Genomic DNA, 18,254 nt, shown 5'->3' with positions numbered 1-18,254 from the left:
CATTTTGACTACTTTGTGCCTTTGCAAGTTGGAATTTGTGAGCTTCATTTTTTTAAAATCGAAGCACATTGGTTGCTAATATTTTACGGAGCTATTCTTACACCTCCCACTGGATTCGTAGCGCTCTCACGCTTAGAGCAGCCACCAGAGTATCTATTTCATATACAATGCGGTTCGTTTCATTACAAGACCATTGTAAGTCTTGAACGAGTTAGGGATTGTAACTGTAGTAGGGAGGGTAAAAAAGCTAACACTACGAGCAATCTGTCAGAAAGCAAGTGCAGTATGATTGTGGCATAATGGTTGTTCATGTTAGTAATCATTCCGGCAGGCGAAATACTTATAACAGCAATAAGTACGAAGACCTCACCACAAATAATTAGAACGCTCCAAAAACGAGAGCACAAACCCCACAAGTTGAAAAAAAAACAGGAAATAGGAATGGAGCCCGAGCAAACAGGCCACACTATCGTCTCGTAGGATGCAAGACAATGAGAGCGTCACTAGCGTGCGATGGTTTCTAGCCTTCAGCTGAAGGAAGGTGGTGAATACGAGCTGGGGATAGATGTATTCAGTGCATTGCATTCGTGAATTACTGAAGGAAAACAATAATGCGTGACGGTTTACGAGTCAGCACATGTTTACGCCAGGTTTGCTTTGACGGTGAAAAAGACAATTTGGCAAGTGATTGTCTTAAGGCGGCCTTTTTCGCACTAGACGATAAAGATAGAAGGTCAGATGATGTTGCAAGACTTGGTAGAAACATCAGTATGCTTGTGTGTTTTTATGGACAAACTATATTGCGTTTCCTTGAACTTTCTCAGGGCGTGTGATGAAAGTGAGTGTTTGTGGGAACCAAGCAATGTGTGCATATTCTCAGATTGTCCTTACAAGTGCAGTAGAGACAAAACGTTGAGTGCTATTTGTTGCTGATCGTAGGCGTTCTCTGAGGAAGAACCGTTCACAAGTGTACAGAATTGCGAATCGTTTGCTAGCCAACAGAATAAGATCAGATGTTATAGAAGGCATTAATACGTTATGCCAACGAATTTATTTTCATACGTACTACAACAGTGATCCTTTAATAACGTAGGTTAAACAAAATAGCTCTTCTTCTGGTTCTTTTTATGAAAGCACGTTTTGAATCTTTGCTGTCATTTCTCAAATAGTGTACCATTCGGCCAATATTTTACAGAACTGCTCAAGGAAAAGTGGTCTTCCGGGATGTTTATTGTTTCTACGGAATGCAGTAATGACCGAAAAGTTTTATGCGACATTCAATATTAATGGCAGTGTGTCTAATGTGAGGCTAAGAATAGCAGTGATCCGTGGGCGTGTTACTGGGGAACCCTAGAATTAATGGGAGCTGTCCTTGATTAAGCATGTTAGAGGGATAGGAATTTTGAGCGGTTGGTTTAATAATATGCGATACATCCCAGAGCTTCATTATCTCCAGTAACGTTACGAAGTTTAGTTGTTATCTTTTTGCAACTTATCCTTGAAGTGCTATGGGTAAGTCAAGCATCAAGCATGAAATTTTTTAAGCTCCTGTTCTCGGCGCGCCGCGGGGGACCTTGCCATCAGAATAGAGGGAGAACACGGCGCCGAAGTGAAGGCGAACAGAAAGAACATGGAGACGAACCTAAACAAATTTTGGCTCAGTTTTTCGGTTGCCTCTTGGTGCCTACGTGCTGCACTGCCGCCGGATCAGCGCATGCGGCAACAACAGAGTCTCCCTAGTCCCGTGGTGGGGCAACGCAGTCCTTACGAGGTGTGAGCGAACCGATAGCGCCGAGCGCATTGCGCAAGCCGCTCATCGGTAGTCTCGTGCGTAGCCAAGACGTCATTCTTCGGTGCAGCGCGGTACCCACTGTAAACAGTGAAGGCACTGCCCTCTGCCTCTCGAGTGACACAGTGGACGGATGGTTGTGCTTGACCGAGAAGATACCCTGCCTTCAGAGTTACAAGTACAAAAGTAATACAGACAGAGGTCCCAAAGATGAGCATTGTAGTGGGACCGCTTACAATAAAATGAGTCAGCTTCCACATCCACACAAAAATGATTAGCAATATATCGAGCAAACACAATAGATTATCAATAAAAATAAATAACGAAATAGCAAGGAAAGAGCAAAGACCAAATAGGTGACGTGGCGATTAACATGATATCCCGAAAAATCGAGTAATAAATGAACGAGTGAAGATTACATTTAAATGAGAACCGAAGTGGCACCGTTTTCAGACTATAAGGTAATGATTTCATAATTTTTTTAGAGGCAACGCAACCATCTGAATTTGATAGTTCAAACTACGAGATTGTCTCCAGATTGTGCTACGCCGGTAGTGCAAAGCATTGCAAGGTTACATCTACTCTCGACCTTGAGAAAGGGTGTTTTTTTTTAATAAATATTTGACTGGAGTCTTAATATCTAGAGCGACATCGTGCACGATCTTTGTTCTTGAGTATCGCTGATAAGCCGGGACTAAAACATGCTTAAGCTGTTTCCCAGTTGTTCATTGCCATGAGCCAGCAGTGTACGAAACTATAATGAAAAGTGAAATGGTGCCGGCTTCACAGGCTGATAGGGTGTTTTAAAAACTTATCTTCTCCTTTGGGCCAAACTCAGAACGGAGATCATAGTGGCAAAAAATGTCTTCTGTCTTCAGCTAAGTGACACGATTTATTGCTAAAGCCTGACGACCAGCAGTAGTGCTGGGTGCTTCTCAAGTTACTCTCAAGTGCTTCTCAGTGGTGATTCTCAAGTTACTTGGCTTAGTTTCTGCAGTAACATGCACCTAGTGAGGCTGGTTTAGATACAATCCTGAGAATGGCCATGCAAAATCTAGCTGTTGAAACAGAAATATTTCGAGATCACTTAGAGATCTAATGCGCAGCTTTAGGTTCGTTTCGGGTTCGGCTCTGGAACGCACACTCTACAGGCTCAAAGAAGATTGAACAGGCTGATGCGAACTCAGACAAGTTCAAGACAAAAACCGAAGAGATATTTTACAGTTTACTCTTCCATTCCTTTGTTTTTCTGTCCCGAATGATATAAAATCAAAAATGAAAACAAATAACTGTATTTCAGCGAGATAATGCGACTGAGGCCACTCCACGGTGCAAACCACGACTCATAAGATCAGTACGGGTCAGCAAACACCACACTGATAGTTGTCATAAAAAAACGAATGTGTAGAAACATACAAGTTTGGGACCACTATTACGCGAGGAACACCCGCAGTAAAAAACCGAAATTAGAAGTGCAGTAACAAGTGAATAGAGAACCACACAAACAGTCTACTGTAGATAAGAAATACGTGAGATAGGAAACAGAAGAGCAATATGATAACATTAAGTACGAGAGCATTTTTACAATAACTAAGGAATAATATGTGCATTGAATTCAATTGTACTGCATTTTTAGAGCAAAAGCTTTACTCCTTGAAATAAACTCCCAAGGTCAAATGTGGCACACGTTTGACCTTCAAAAGGCCAAGCGGAGGTGTGTCCTGTGACGTCACGCTACATGACCTGCTGCGGACATAGCGTTCAAGCGACATCGGCCGATAGTCGAGGCCAGTAGTACTTGTCTTGACTGCGGCGGAGGGTGCAAGAAAATCCGAGATGCACAACTCTCGAATCGTAGTGCAAAGCGTACAGAACTTCTTAGCGAAGACTTACAGGCGCAACCAGGAGGTAAGCGGTTTTTTTCGGTGCGAAGATCTTCACGAGAACATAATTCTATACACAAAGCGAAGACAATCCCCGCTTGAACGAGGCTGCGGGCGATGAGACCTTGCCTTCGAAGTACACGGTGAGGCTTTAGATGTCTTGGTCCGAGCGTTCCTGTTGTGGAAAAGAGCTGGCGTTCACGTGTTCTAGGAAGGCGTCGTCATCGCCATCTGGCAGCGGTGCATCTACAGCGGCTCGTCAAAGGCAGTCGGCGTCCGAGTGCTTACGTCCGAACTTTTAAACGACAGTGACGTTAAACTCTTGGAGTCGTAAGCACCATCGAGCAAGGCGGCCAGAAGGGTCTTTCAAGTTGGCGAGCCAGCGCAGCGCGTGATGGTCAGTCTTTACTTTAAAACACATGCCGTACAAGTACGGACGTAATTTCTATGTGGCCGGACTATTCCTGGGCACTGCTTCTCTACCGTGTAATAGTTGGCCTCTGCCTTTGCCAAACAACGGCTGGCGTACGCTATTACTCTCTCGTGGCCTTGCTGCTTCTGAAAGAGTACGCCGCCTAGCCTCACGCTGCTTACGTCTGTATTAATATCGGTTTCGGCGTTTTCGTCGAAGTGTTTAAGCGAGGGCGGTGACTCTAAACAATGATTAATTTACTGTAATGCTTCATTTTGCGGAGCTTCTCACATGAATGGCACATCACACCTCGTTAGCTGCGTCAAGGATCCGGCGTTGTGCGAAAAACTATATAGCAGTCTTCGCTCATATACCCATAGCCCCAGAAATCGGCGCCCAGCTTTCTTGCTCGTCGGCTGTGAAAACTGGGCGAAGGCGGCGGTCATGTTGTATGCCATCGTTGCGTACAGTGTGGCTTAGAAACAACAGCTACGTAAGCGAAATGTCACTTATCTGGCTTTAGGGTGGCCCCGATGACTTGATTGCCTCTAGCATGGTTTAAAGCCTTCTTAAACGGTCGTAAAAAATCGAAGAGAAGATGACGACGTCATCTAAGTATAGGAGACAAATCTGCCATTTGAGGACCGACAGCATTATGTCAATTACACGCTTGAACGCTGAAGGGGCAGAAAAAAAACTCCAAATGGCATTACCATGGACTTGTAGAGGCCGTCGAGCGTGATAAAGCATTCATTTTACAATTCAATAGAGTAAATTGAGAGGCTAGTTGGTTCAAGGTGCACATAGGGTGGAACCAACGAAACTAATGCAGGACAAGAAGAAGGAGGTTCTTGTCTAGCGGTGTTCTACCACTGTTGTGTGTTTGCCTCATTGTGATTGTCCTGTGTCAGTTTCGCTGGTTCCACCATTTGTGTTTTTAGGTTTTTTTTCGTCGACCTCGATTCGCCAAAATCGGCGCCTTAGGTTCATGAAAAGAAAATATTTGGTGTCGCAGAGGCTGTCTAGGGTGTCGTCTTATGTGGGGTGGAGGGCACACATCTTGCTTGGTTACGTTGTTCGATCGATGGTAATCGACGCAAAACCAGGAGATTACCGTCTTCTTCACGAGAATGACCGGGGCTGTACAGGGGCTCTTCGACGGCTGGATGCCATCGTCGCGCAGCATTTCCGGAACTTGGTCCCGGATGGCTTGGCGTTCAGACTTCTAGACACGGTAAGAGCTTTTACGTGTGTTTTCATTGTTTTTAATGCGATGCTTTTGCAGGAGTCGTTTGTCGGGACTTTGATCACGAAGAAAAATAGTTGCTGTAATTCTGAAGGAGTCTGCGGATCTGGTTTGTCTGTGTCGGCGCAGCGCAGGATTAATGCCAAAGTTAGGCGCCTTGTCTTGGGAAAGCGGGTCTTTTCTGGATACTTCGGAGAGTGCGAAGTTGTCTTGTATGTCAGTAATATCACAAAAAAGTGTAATCGTCGCGCTTTTGCAGAGATGTCGATGTTCTTCGGCAAAATGTTTCATCAGCACATGATCTTGGTCATTGCGAAAATGGGCGACGCCTCTTGCGAAGCCCAATCCTCGGTGCAGAAGAGGCTCCGTATTCCCGTCGGTGACGACTTCGATGTTCTTGGCATCTCTGGCGCCTATGATCACCGGGACGCTTGATCGGGGTGGTAGGCTCACTTGTTCATCCAGGACACTCAAGGCAGCATGATGCTCTGTTGTTGCCATTGTAGGGATGGCTTCGTTCGTCGAAAGTGTAATAAACTCGGATCGAAGGTAGATAATCGCCTGATGCTCATTCGCAAAATTCGTGCTCAATATCACGTCGCGGGAACAATGCTGCAGGACAACGAAGGTCGCAGGATAGGTGCGTCCGTTGACGGCCACTCGCGCTGTACCTCGTCCTGTTGGCATAATGAGGTGGCCTCCTGTGGTGCGAATTTCTGGGCCATCCCAATCGGTCGTTACTTTGCTCAGCTGTGCGGAAAATGTTGCGTTGATTACCGAATGGCTCCTGTGTAGATTAGAGATTGACTCTCCGGCTGTCGACAGCCACTTGTTAGTCAGATGCTCTGGTTCTTGCGTTGCACATTGTCTCAGCGTATGGTCACGGCTTCGTCGGGTACGTGAGCCGTGGATCGCGTCATGATCGACTTCGTGTTTGTATGCGGCGTCGCCGTATTGGGGGCGGTGTCTTCATTCGGCATGGGCGGTGGAGGATATTCAGTGTTTTGCTGTAAAGCAAACCGACCTCCATAGGTTGCTGTATCTGCGAGTTCCTGAGGTTGCTCTACAGTGATGTAGCTGCGACGTGACGATGCAAATCGTGTAGATGACGGCGACGGGGACTTAGACGGGCGTTCTTGCGTGTAGTCAGCGCTACGCAAGTAACATTCTACCTAGCGTAGCCACTGATCGAGCTGTAGTCGTGGTGCTTCATAGGAGAAACCCCGGAGGCCCATCATTTTGTATGTGCAGTGCCGGAGTATGTGACTTGGCTCACCTCATTATAAGCAGAGCGGACGCCTCTGGTGGGGAGTCCTCCGGAGGTCTGCTTTTTTTGGCTGAACTTGAAACATTGGTGGGCGGGCAGGTGATTGGGGAGTAGTGCACAGGGCTGCTGGAGAAGACTGGCAGGACGCCTTTGGCTGCGTACCACGATGGCGGAAGTCATGACTTGGGGCTCCGTGGCAGCTGCAGTCGGGGTACCAAGTCCCTCTTGCAATTCTTCCCGTACTTCATCCATAAGAGTCGCTGGTTGAGAGTGTGGGAAAGATGACAGCAGTCTTCGCATTTTCTCGCGGACTATTTCCCGGATGAATTCCGGCAAGGTTTCGCTGGTAATGAACGTCGTGTCCAGGTAACTGTCTGAGAAGACGAGTAGGTGCCATTCGTACTGGCAAGCTCTGGCATCCAGGGTCCTGTCTAGTACTGTGGTCGCTTCCGTGGTTAACTGTTTTCAGTGAAGTGCGGAGCACACTGACGAAAATAGGCTCCTTGACACCTCGTACAGAAAGCCCATATTCTTCTCTTCTATCGCGGTGGGATCTGCGCGTCGAAAATGGCGTTCCATTTCTTCGACATACGCAGTCACTGTTTCATTTCGATGTTGAATTCGTGACTGCAGTATATCCTCTGCTCTTTCTTTCCGGATGAGGCTACTGAACATCCCCACAAGCTCTTTCTTCAAGGTGTCCGAGGTCATGACGGAAAGCTCGTGATTCTTAAACAACGTTCTGGAATTGTCGTCCAATGCAAAGTAAACTTTTCGAAGCGTGGCATTGTCGTCCCAGGAGTTCAGCATGGCCACACGGTTATGCACATCCAGCCATTCGTCGAGACCTTCGTGTGGGTTGTACATTGAAATTCGGCGGCTCACGAGGCTGGCGAAGCACTACGGACGTTGATTGTGCACAAGGGTCCATCTTGGGAGGGGGGGGGGGGGGGGCACAGCAGTGCAGCATGTCAGCACATCCATCAGATGTCACGTGGCGGTGACGGTGGTCCGGCAGTCAGAAATACAGCAAATATGACTTATAAAAAAATTGTCTATTAGGCTGACTCGGGCCCACAGAGAACTGAATGACGCGGTGGAGGCGATAGTCTCGAGCGCGCTCAGCGTTCGCGGAACAGAATGCCGTTCGCTTTCGGCCGCGCTCCATTTAAAGCCAACGATGAGCTTTGAGATATGGCGTGCAAAGGAACCACAACAGTCTGGAACAGCATAGTATCGGCTCTGCCCAGGTGCAATCAATCGAGATAATTTTGGTCACCTCTTGCATCACAAATAAAGCGATATAGCTGCGTTGGGGTAGCTTTCAAGAATGAAAAAGCGGCCATTAAAATGCCTTACCTCAATATCAATCAATAAATCAATACTTAAATCATTCAATCAATTTTATTTTCGCATATATATTGCAGCAAAAAAGGGTGACTGAAGAAAAAGCCGCTTTATGGCGGCTTGACATAGCTCCTGTCGCCCAATAGTGCTAGAGGAGCACGCCGTACGTACTCTAAAATAACAGCACTTTTTTTTGAAAAACCTCATAAATGTTCGGGGTGCCTGCCCTCAATATGTTTTGAAAAATATGAATCACTAAAATGGCACAGAGAGAAGACTGGCAGAATCAAAACTTCACCCTTTACTACTCGCCCTTAAATAAAACTTAGAGCAGTCTTCAGCACGGTTTCAGTGTTCGAGAGCATGGGTAACATCTTTTATCTTAAACCAGCATGTATAACTCAAGTGGCAGGCTATAATGTTGCCCAAAGTGACTATAAGCAAGGTAAAGTTTAGCTGGACTTGCACCATTCAGCGCGAAGCACAGCTGCAACAATTTGCTGCTATTCGTAATTAGCCACATCGGAAATAAGAGCACTTCGTGACCAGGCACTATATTTATTTGAGATAATTAGGTGTTCGTCCCGTATGTTCTGGTAGAGAAGTCTTGGAATTTATTAGTCGTTTTGGCATTAAAATAGAGCGTTTCCTATCATTCACTCTTATCAGCAGCAGACACAGCCAAAACAAAGAGGTGAGTTTTTTGTGGCTGGGGGCAAAAATAAATTTTTGACAACCAAACTAGGGGTGTGTTCTCGATTCGCTCGCGTTCATTTCATTAGTAAATACGGTGTTCTGTTTGCAGTTAAACGTAATGAAGCGGTCTGAGCACTGATGAACTGAAATTATTTCAGCGTGGACGGCCCGACATAACATAAAAGGACTGAAGTGATTAGTGCTCGAACGCGGGACGTACCAGTATTTATGGTGTATTATCTGACGGAAACAGGCCATATTTGTAATTCACGCAGACTGCTTAGTGATATAACCCAGTACCTCGAAAAAAATGTGTAGGCGCTGAATAATCTGCATTTACTACGTTTTGAGAGCTTGTTTCCGCCGTTTTAATGTTTTTGGGTGTTAATGTGTGCCGTGTTACCCCAGACTAAGTGACACAGTGCATCCCCACGGACCCGAGCACCGCGCCTAGCCGTGCGTGGCATCGCCGTGTTCAGGGAAAAGAGTAGCCTGGTGGTTGAGCCGATGCCGAGCGTTTGAACCTTTAAGGCTCCTCGGCGGAGGCAACACACCACTTTGGCCCCAGCTTCCTGTAGACGGCACCTCAGGCCTGACCCGACCGGGGGGAATCGGCTCTCGCCTTTTCCTATCCTCCCCTCCATCTTTCACTTTCCTTTCTCTTTCTCACAACTCTCCTATCTCCTACTCACTTCTTGGTTTTTCCTTCTTTCCCGGCGGCGCAAACTGTGAAGGAGACCATGCTGCATACTCCAGGGCGTGTCCGTCCTGGAAGAAAGAAAAAGAGATAATAACCATAAAGACACAGGAAAACATTTCATTTAAAGAAGCGAGAAGGCGTTTTGCGCTTACACATTCTCCTTCACAGCAAAACAAAACTTCGCTGATGTGGTGCGCAGGGGCATAGCACCGCACAGGACTCAGGCACCTGCCAAGGCCGCTTTCACAGAACCTATGGCAGGGCCATCCACGCCCCAGGTAGGGTCAGCGAAAGCTGCCCTGTCATTGCCAAAGCAAGGAGCGCCGGTCCATGGGTCGGCATCCCGCAGGACCTCCAACCGTCGGGAGAGGCCTGAAACTAACACAACCGCGGCTGCGCGGTCCTACAGCACCTCTGCCGAGGGGATAGATATAACCCCCAGTCCGCCCGATTTACAGCGGTGGAATAGCTCTCTTGAGCGGAAAGTCAGGCCCCTCATAACGGGCCAACCACATAAGTAAATCTCCTTTCATTTCTTCTCAAAAACATAAACATGCCTTTTTTTTAATTCAGTGGAATTTCAGAGGACTTATGCTGAACTGCAGTGACATAATACGTATTTTAGGATCAATGTTACCCATAGTTTTATGTCTTCAGGAGACTAATCTTGGTCCATAACATGTGGACAACAAGGGTTAACCTTGTGTGGCCAACTACCTTGAGTTGCGCGATGTTTGGTTAGAGTTGAGGTGTACATCTGGCGTGGGCAGGACTTGCTGTCAAGTTTCTGTCCCGTCCCCTTGTTAGGCTCCGTGGTGGGTGGCTGGCACCATGACCGAAAAACGAGTTTTTTTTTATGGCTCCCCTACTTTCAAAACCAGATCGCTCTCTCAAAAGAGGGCGGAACGAGGCAGGGCGGAACGAGGAAGACGACTTCTTTCATAAAAAAAGTAACTTTTCCTAAATATCACGTGATCCACAGTGAAGAACAAGATAAGCAAGAAAGAATAATATCCCCCTTCCTTGTGTCTAATTGCTTGACAGAAACCTTAGACATTGGCTATAAGCTCTCAAAAATGGCCAGCGGCGATTTATTGCTCGAACTGTGTGACAATGTGCAACACTCCAAGCTCTCCAACCTAACGTCCATAGGGGAAATCCCTGTCTCGGTGACCTCTCATCGCTCACTTAACACTGTCCGAGGCGTAATATACGAAAGTGATTTTGTTCACATCACTGAAAAAGAAATGCTCGAAGGGCTCACCGACCAAGACGTCGTAGATGTCGTAAATGTCCATCGAATCATAATCCGGACCCCTCATGTAATGCCCCTCGTGGACCTTTGAGGAACAAATAAAATAAATAAATAAATAAAAACATTAAAAAATTTTTAGACGCGATCACGAGCAGGCAAACCGACTCTCGGGAAGCGTCGCGATTGTCGGTCAAAGCGGCGTCCCTGCTCAAGAATCAAGCTCAAAACAAAACTTGAGGCGGTTGCAGTCAGCATCGTCAGCTACAAAACGCTAACAATCTGTTCCGTATACATTCCTCCACATTTTTTTATAACAGTTCATGATCTACAAGAACTGATAGATGAACTTCCAGAGCCGTATCTGGTAGTTGGGGATTTTAACGCTCACTCCCGTCTTTGGGGAAGCGAGCGCTGCGACTCTAGGTGTCAAACAATCGAAGATTTTATTCTCGCAAACATTATATGTATTTTAAACACGGAAAAAGCCACATACTGCTCGCCAACCTCAGGCAATATGAGCTGTTTAGATTTATCTGTTAGTTCATCATCTGTGTTCAATGATTTTAAATGGGATGTTATTGACAACCCTTATGGCAGCGATCACCTTCCTGTATTAATAAGTTTGACATCTGCACCAGAAATCATCCCAACTAAACCGCGACGTTGGAAGCTGCATTTATCAGACTGGGAACTTTTTAGAGCACAAGCCAATTTAGAAGATCTAGTTTTAGAAAACGTCCGCATCGATGAGATAAACGAAATGTTCACGAATTGTATAATTACTGCCGCCGCACAATTAGCTATTTTTCTGTCTTGAGGAGTGGTGCGGCAAAAACATAAAGTGTGGACAAAAGAATGCAAGGAAGCAAAAAAACAAAAAATAGAGCTTGGGGTAAATTTCGCAGGTACCCAACACAAGAAAACCACGTACATTTTAATAAGGCAGAAGCCAGAGGTCGGTACCTCCGCCGCAGTGCCGAGAAAGCTTCTTGGAAGAGTTACATTTCATTTTTAAACAGTCAAACCACATCAAAAAAATGTGGAAGAAGGTTCGAAAATTGAATGGCACCTTCTCACTGTTCACAGTTTTTCTTCTAACAACACCTGGCACACAAATAAGCATAAGAGAACAGGCAGACATTTGGGGGAACACTTCGCTGCAATCTCCAGTTCTCGCTTTACGTTGTCATTTATTAAACACAAAAATATAGCCGCAAAACAAAAACTTCCAATGAGTGGAGGGGAAAAGGAACAATACAACAATTTAATTACTCTCCAAGAAATAAAGACAGAACTGTCTGGCGGAAAAAAAAAAACTGCACCAGGACCCGATCAGATACACTAGAAAATGCTTGCACATCTTTCTCAGCCTGTCATAGGGGCACTCTTGAATTTCTTTAACAAAATATTCATAGAAGAAAAAATGCCTAAAGCGTGGAAAACAGAAGTGATAGTTCCATTCCTGAAACATGGAAAAACCACCGACTTCCCCAAGTAGCTATAGGCTAATAGCCCTCACAAGCTCTCTCGCGAAATCTTTCGAAAGTGTCCTAAATATAAGATTTACATTTGTCCTTGAAACCCACGAACTTCTTGATGCCCATCAGTGCGGTTGTAAAAAGGGATGCTCAACGACAGACCATTTAGTTCACCTCGAAAACACAATAAGAGAAGCTTTTATACATAAACAGCACTGTCTTGCCGTTTTCTTCGATATGGAGAAAGCGTATGATACAACCTAGAGGTTTGGGATCCTCCATGACCTAGGTGACATAGGTATCCGCGATAGGATGTTAACCTGCCTCACTGACTTCCTTTCCGACCGCTCGTTTCAAGTACGCCAGGGATCGATCAACCCTGTCCAGGAGCTTCGTTCAAGAGAACGGGGTTCCTCAGGGATGTATTTTAAGCACGACATTGTTTATTATAAAAATGAATTCCATAATTAAAATAATCCCAAAGTCCATCCTGTATTCAGTATACGTTGATGATGTTCAAATAGCCTGCACATCCTCAAACATTGCAACATGCGAAAGGCAAATACAGTTGACAATGAATAAACTAGTGACATGGGCAGATCAGAACGTTTTCCAGTTCTCCCCACAGAAAACAGTAGGCATCCATTTCTCGCTGAAACGCGGCATACAAGTAGAACCATTCGTACACCTGAACGAAACACAGATACCCGTCAAAAATGAACGCAAATTTCTAGGGATAACCTTTGATAAAAAAACTCACTTTCCTGCCCCATGTAAACGCACTGAAAAAGAAAACCTCCGGATCCCTGAATATACTTAAGGTACTGTCACGCAAACGTTGGGGTGCTGACGGGACTTGTCTTTTGCAAATTTATCGCGCCGTTTTACGCTATACCTTAGATTACGGATGTATAGTATATGGGTCAGCAAGAGCATCGTATCTTGAACGACTGGATCCAGTGTATAATTTAGGTTTACGTCTTTCCATTGGTGCATGCCGGACATCACCCAAAAACAGCCTATATGTAGAAACTAATGAACTATCACTTACGGACAGAAGAACCATGCTTACCTGCTCGTACATTCTAAAAATCCGTTCCCTAAAAAAACATCTTTGTTACCATATAGCTACGAAGTGCCCATCTCGAACGCTCTTTACCAACAAACCTCAAGCTACCAGGCCATTGCTCTTGCGATATGAAGAGATGTGTCAGAATCTTGATGTCCTAAACACATTATCTCGTATTGCGCAAATACGAGATGCACTACTTCCATGACGCAATTGCCCTGCAATCTGCGATTTTTCTCTTACACGCTTCCGGAAGAAACAAACTCCACAGCAACATATCATACAGGATTTTCTTGCACTGGAGGAAAAGTACAGTACTTTCAGAGCTCTTTATACAAATGGTTCAAAAACAGATGCCTACGTAGGAGCCGCAGTGGTGCAAGGGAATTGGATTGAAATAGTAAGGCTTCCACAGTGTGCCTCCATTTTCACTGCCGAATGTTGCGCGATCTCTGGAGCCATACAAAAAATAGTGAACGGGAACCTCGCAAACAGTATCATATACACAGACTCGCTAAGCGTGCTTACAGCTCTTCACTCTAGAAATGCAGTCACTCCTATGCTTGGTGATATCATACACAACATAGTAATAGCCACAGCTAAAGGACAAAACGTAAAACTGTACTGGGTACCAAGCCATACCGGAATTAAAGGCAACGAAAGAGCAGACTTCTGCGCTGCTCAAGCTTGTTATCAGCATGTAAAGAAAGTAAATTAACCGTTCAAAGATTGCATTAACTTAATTAATCGTAAAATAAGACAGAAACGGCAGCCCGCGTGGAACAACGAAGTAAACAACTTACACAATGTAAAACCAGCTATAGGCGAATGGAAGTCCTGCAGCTACCAGGAACGTTTTAAGGAAGTGATTATGTGCCGTCTTCGTAAAGGACACACGCACCTCACACACAATTTCCTACTGACAAAGCCAGATCAACCTTTCTGCGAAAAATGCGGACATGAAGTTACGGTTAACCACATTTTCCTTTCTTGTGCGAAGCTGAAAAAATTAAGGAAAAACTACTTTACTCAGTTTTATAACGAATACATTTCTTTTCATCCCGCACTGCTTTTAGGAGATGATGCAATTGTTGATATATCCCGTGTTTTTAGCTTTCTTAACGAAACGGGATTTCTCAAGAGACTCTAAATTTTTTACCCACTGGTCTGTTTGAATTTTAGTAGACCTCAGCTACTTTCTCATGCCTGAGAAGAAGGCTGAGGCTTTTATATTGATTGGGTGGGAGCCTCGATATCCTTGCACAACCAAGGAAAGCTACTGAGGTTACCCAGCCCTCTTTAAAGCTTTTACTAGTAGCCATTTCTACAATTTGTCTATGTGTTCACAAGGTAGTATTAACGTTTGAGGGCCTCTACACCATGTATGATTTTTACATTTGTATAATATTCAACAAAACACTTTTCCTAGACATTGTTCTTGGCGCATGATGGCCTCAGTTGCCTATGTGCCATAAAAAGCAACACAACACAACTCTCACACCAAGAAATAATTAATTTACAGTAATTGTATATTATTATTCCAACGCATATGGCCAATAAAAACGAGGCCTCATATTTGTATTCCACTAAAAATTTAAACTGTATTAGCACACGATGGCTTGGCGTACAAACTGGTTTGTATACTTTCGCGCAGGAATTAACACACTCCTTTTGTGTTCGCGTTGTTGACTGTTAGTGCATTTCTACGAGACGGCGACTAAGACTCACCCAAAGACAGAATGGCTCTTCGGACTAAACTTATATTCTGTGCCAGAAAGCTATAGGCTTCTGTAATCTGCATATATGGAAAAATCTACGATATGGTTTATTTGCACCATATATTTCACAGATATTAAATAACAAAGGGCTGATGATATTGCCCCGTGGTATTTGGTTGCATGCTGACCTACAATTGCTCATTGAAACGTACTGATCACGATCACTTAAATAACTACTATTAAGGCTAGTACTATGTAGCTAGCGCCGCAAATGGACCGTTGATCAAGACCTAAGCAATCGATTGAGCCTACGTTTTTATATATATAATGAATATTCCTAAAATTATTTTCCTGTTTTCTGTATTATTAATGATGATTTCCTTTTGACGCAGCAGGACCAGCTCACTGGACAATTTTGGTCTTAACCCAAACTGTAAGGATGTTCTTTAATTTCTTGGTCTGTAATTATTGAGGTCACCTTTTGCGCCACTTTTCTGCATAATGAAAGCCTAATGTCTTTTTATCTATGATGAGAAATTTCTAAGAATTGAGCGACGGATTATAAATATCAGTTAGAACGGGGAATATAATATCTAACGCGGCAATAATTGGTTTCATCTTAAGGCCACAAGGTGTTTCACTGTATTGCTGTACTCTGCCCATCTCCTGTTGTTAGCCCACTGGAATACGAGTGCAGCAAAAACTTCCGCCTTGTCTACGGTGGCGATTTTAACCATAATATACTTCAATATATCCACACAACTCGAAAATTTAACACTGTGCCGCATTCTGCTGGTTTTCTCAATCTAATAAAAACATCTACACAAGTTAGTGTCACTACTCAATCAGCACTAGATTTCATTTTGAAAAATATTAATACCAGAGTTCATAGCTCTGGTACGCACATTTCTGATGAAAGTGACCATGGCCCTGCATTTATGACTTATCAGAGAAATAGTACAGAAACAAGAGAATGCAAGAAGACCATTATACTTTAATCCACCGCTGAAGATACTTTGAAATTATTCAAACCAAACTTGATGACTTGCGTTGGTCTACGGAACTTAGCAAAGCATATGCGTATAATGCATACAATGAATTCTTTAAAATCTTAGTGAATACATATGCAGAGCATTTTTCGTTGATACCACTGAAGACATCAAGGAAAACATGGAAACCATGGACTAACCGGGAACATCGAAAAGTGATTAGAAAGAAAAACCGTCTTTATCCTTTTTTTAACCGATCACGCTGCGATCCTATGCTAAATGAATTTTAAAAATCAAGGAACTAAGTAAACGCGGAGATTAAGCGGGCGAAGAGTGCATATTACGAATAACTGTTTGCAGATATTAACAGGCAACCTTTCTGTCCCTGTGTGAAATATTGTAAATGACACCCTTGAACGTGATGGCTGCAGTTAAATTCCTAGAAAAATTACTCTACATGGCTGCAAACTGAAACATCGCGACCTGGCTTAACACTTCAACCCGTACTTTGTAAACGTTGAAACACCAATTTGTACTCCATCAGATGCAGTTGCCCTAGCCCATAATAATTTTGAAAGCTTATTTCGTGCTCCTACAGATAAAAATGAAATATATAACACATTCCTGAGTCAAAAGAAAAGATGATCATTGGATGCTCACGCTTTTCAAATTAAACCTATTTACTATGTATTGTAATGGTTATCATCTGCACTTCTTCATATTTTTAAACAGATAACTGCGTCAGGTATATTTCCAACCGCTATGAAAATGTGCATTGGTACACATGTATTTTATGTTAACGTGGTGATCACAATCCTGCGTCCAATTACCGGCCAATTTCTGTACTCCCAGTATTTTCTAAGGAATTACAAAAGCTCATTCTTTCTTGTATTACAAATTTTTTGTCATGTATTTGAACAGATTCACACTATGTTTTTTATGAAGGGTCGGTTGACTGAGGTTGCATTGCTAGCGCTGAAAGAAGAAAAACAACAAAATAATGATAACAATTTATTGGCAGCTGGAAGTTTTACCAATTTTAGCAAAATGTTCAACTGCATTGATCAAAGTATTCTCGATAAAATTTCATCGTGTGGAATTCGTGGGAAAGCTCTGGCGTCGCTACAGTCATACTTGGGAAATAGGCAGTGTATGCATTAACGACCAAAGGTCATCTCTCTTACCAACAAGTGGCGTACCACAAGGAAGTATTTTTCGTCTCCTTTAATTTAATACATATATAAATGATATTGTCGATATCAACACATCAGTTTAATTTGTGATATATACTGACGACAGTTCCTTAATTCTGCGAATAATATCAGCCAAGTAATGTCAAGATTCAACCTTATCCTTAATGAACTGTCATCATGGACCCCTCTCAATAAAATCAACGTCAGGCAACTAAATCCAAAACCGTTACAGTCCGTGCTAAGAATATCATCCGCTATATTCCCTCTTTTTCAAGGCCAGCACATATAAATAGTTGAAGAAAATAAGGTTCTTAGTGAATTCTTTTCTTCTCACCTTAAATGGGGCGCCCATATATCCCACATCTCTAAAAAGCTCCTTGCTGTCAATAATGTAATTTCATGATGCCGCGCATTCCTCCTCATGAGTGCTGAATTACAAATATATTATGCTCTATTTTTCTGTCAAGTAAATTACTGTGCCGTTGTATGGGCAACAGTGGAGACACTAAAAAACAGCACACGACAAAACAGCACGCATCAAAACAGCGCACAAAAAGCAGCGCAGCGACGAAACAGGACAGGGAAAAACCGAAATATCTACAAAACAGCACAGGGAAAAAACAGCTTGGCGACAAAATAGCATAGGGAAAAATAGCACGCGTCAAAACAGCACGCCAGACAAAACGGCACAGCGACAAAGGTACCCGACGAAAGAAGAGCGCAGGGAAAAACAGCAGGATGATAAAACAGCACATCGGAGTATGGTGCAGCGCTGCTGGAAGGGTGAACTATCCTGGCCATAACAGCCCACGGTAAATCACAACATCTGCGGCAGAGAATTTTAGAGTTAGCGAGTGCTTATTTCGCGGGTTCATTACGAGACAGGTCTGGCTCATTTATTCAGGAACAGCATTGCTTAAATGGTGCATATGGTAGAACTAGCGGTTATGTATAGCCCTTGCTTGCTTGAAATTCCCTGCATTCATTCTACAACTCTAATTCAGTTTACACCCACCAGTGTTTGTTAGGATAGGTTAGGTGCTTCTTGTGATTCCTAAGAAAAATGGTCAAATTTGCCGAAAACGGATGTTGTAAATAAATTTGCTTCTAAGCGGCGAAAAACGTAGCTTTGGTCAAATGTCGCGAAAATTGATGTTTCGAGATAATTCCCTTTGAAGTGAAAAAACAGCTTCTATATAAAATTCAATTCAA

This window comes from Amblyomma americanum, chromosome 4 (assembly GCF_052857255.1).
Source record: "Amblyomma americanum isolate KBUSLIRL-KWMA chromosome 4, ASM5285725v1, whole genome shotgun sequence".
NCBI classification, from domain to species: Eukaryota; Metazoa; Arthropoda; class Arachnida; order Ixodida; family Ixodidae; genus Amblyomma; species Amblyomma americanum.
This window is presented reverse-complemented; position numbering follows the sequence as displayed.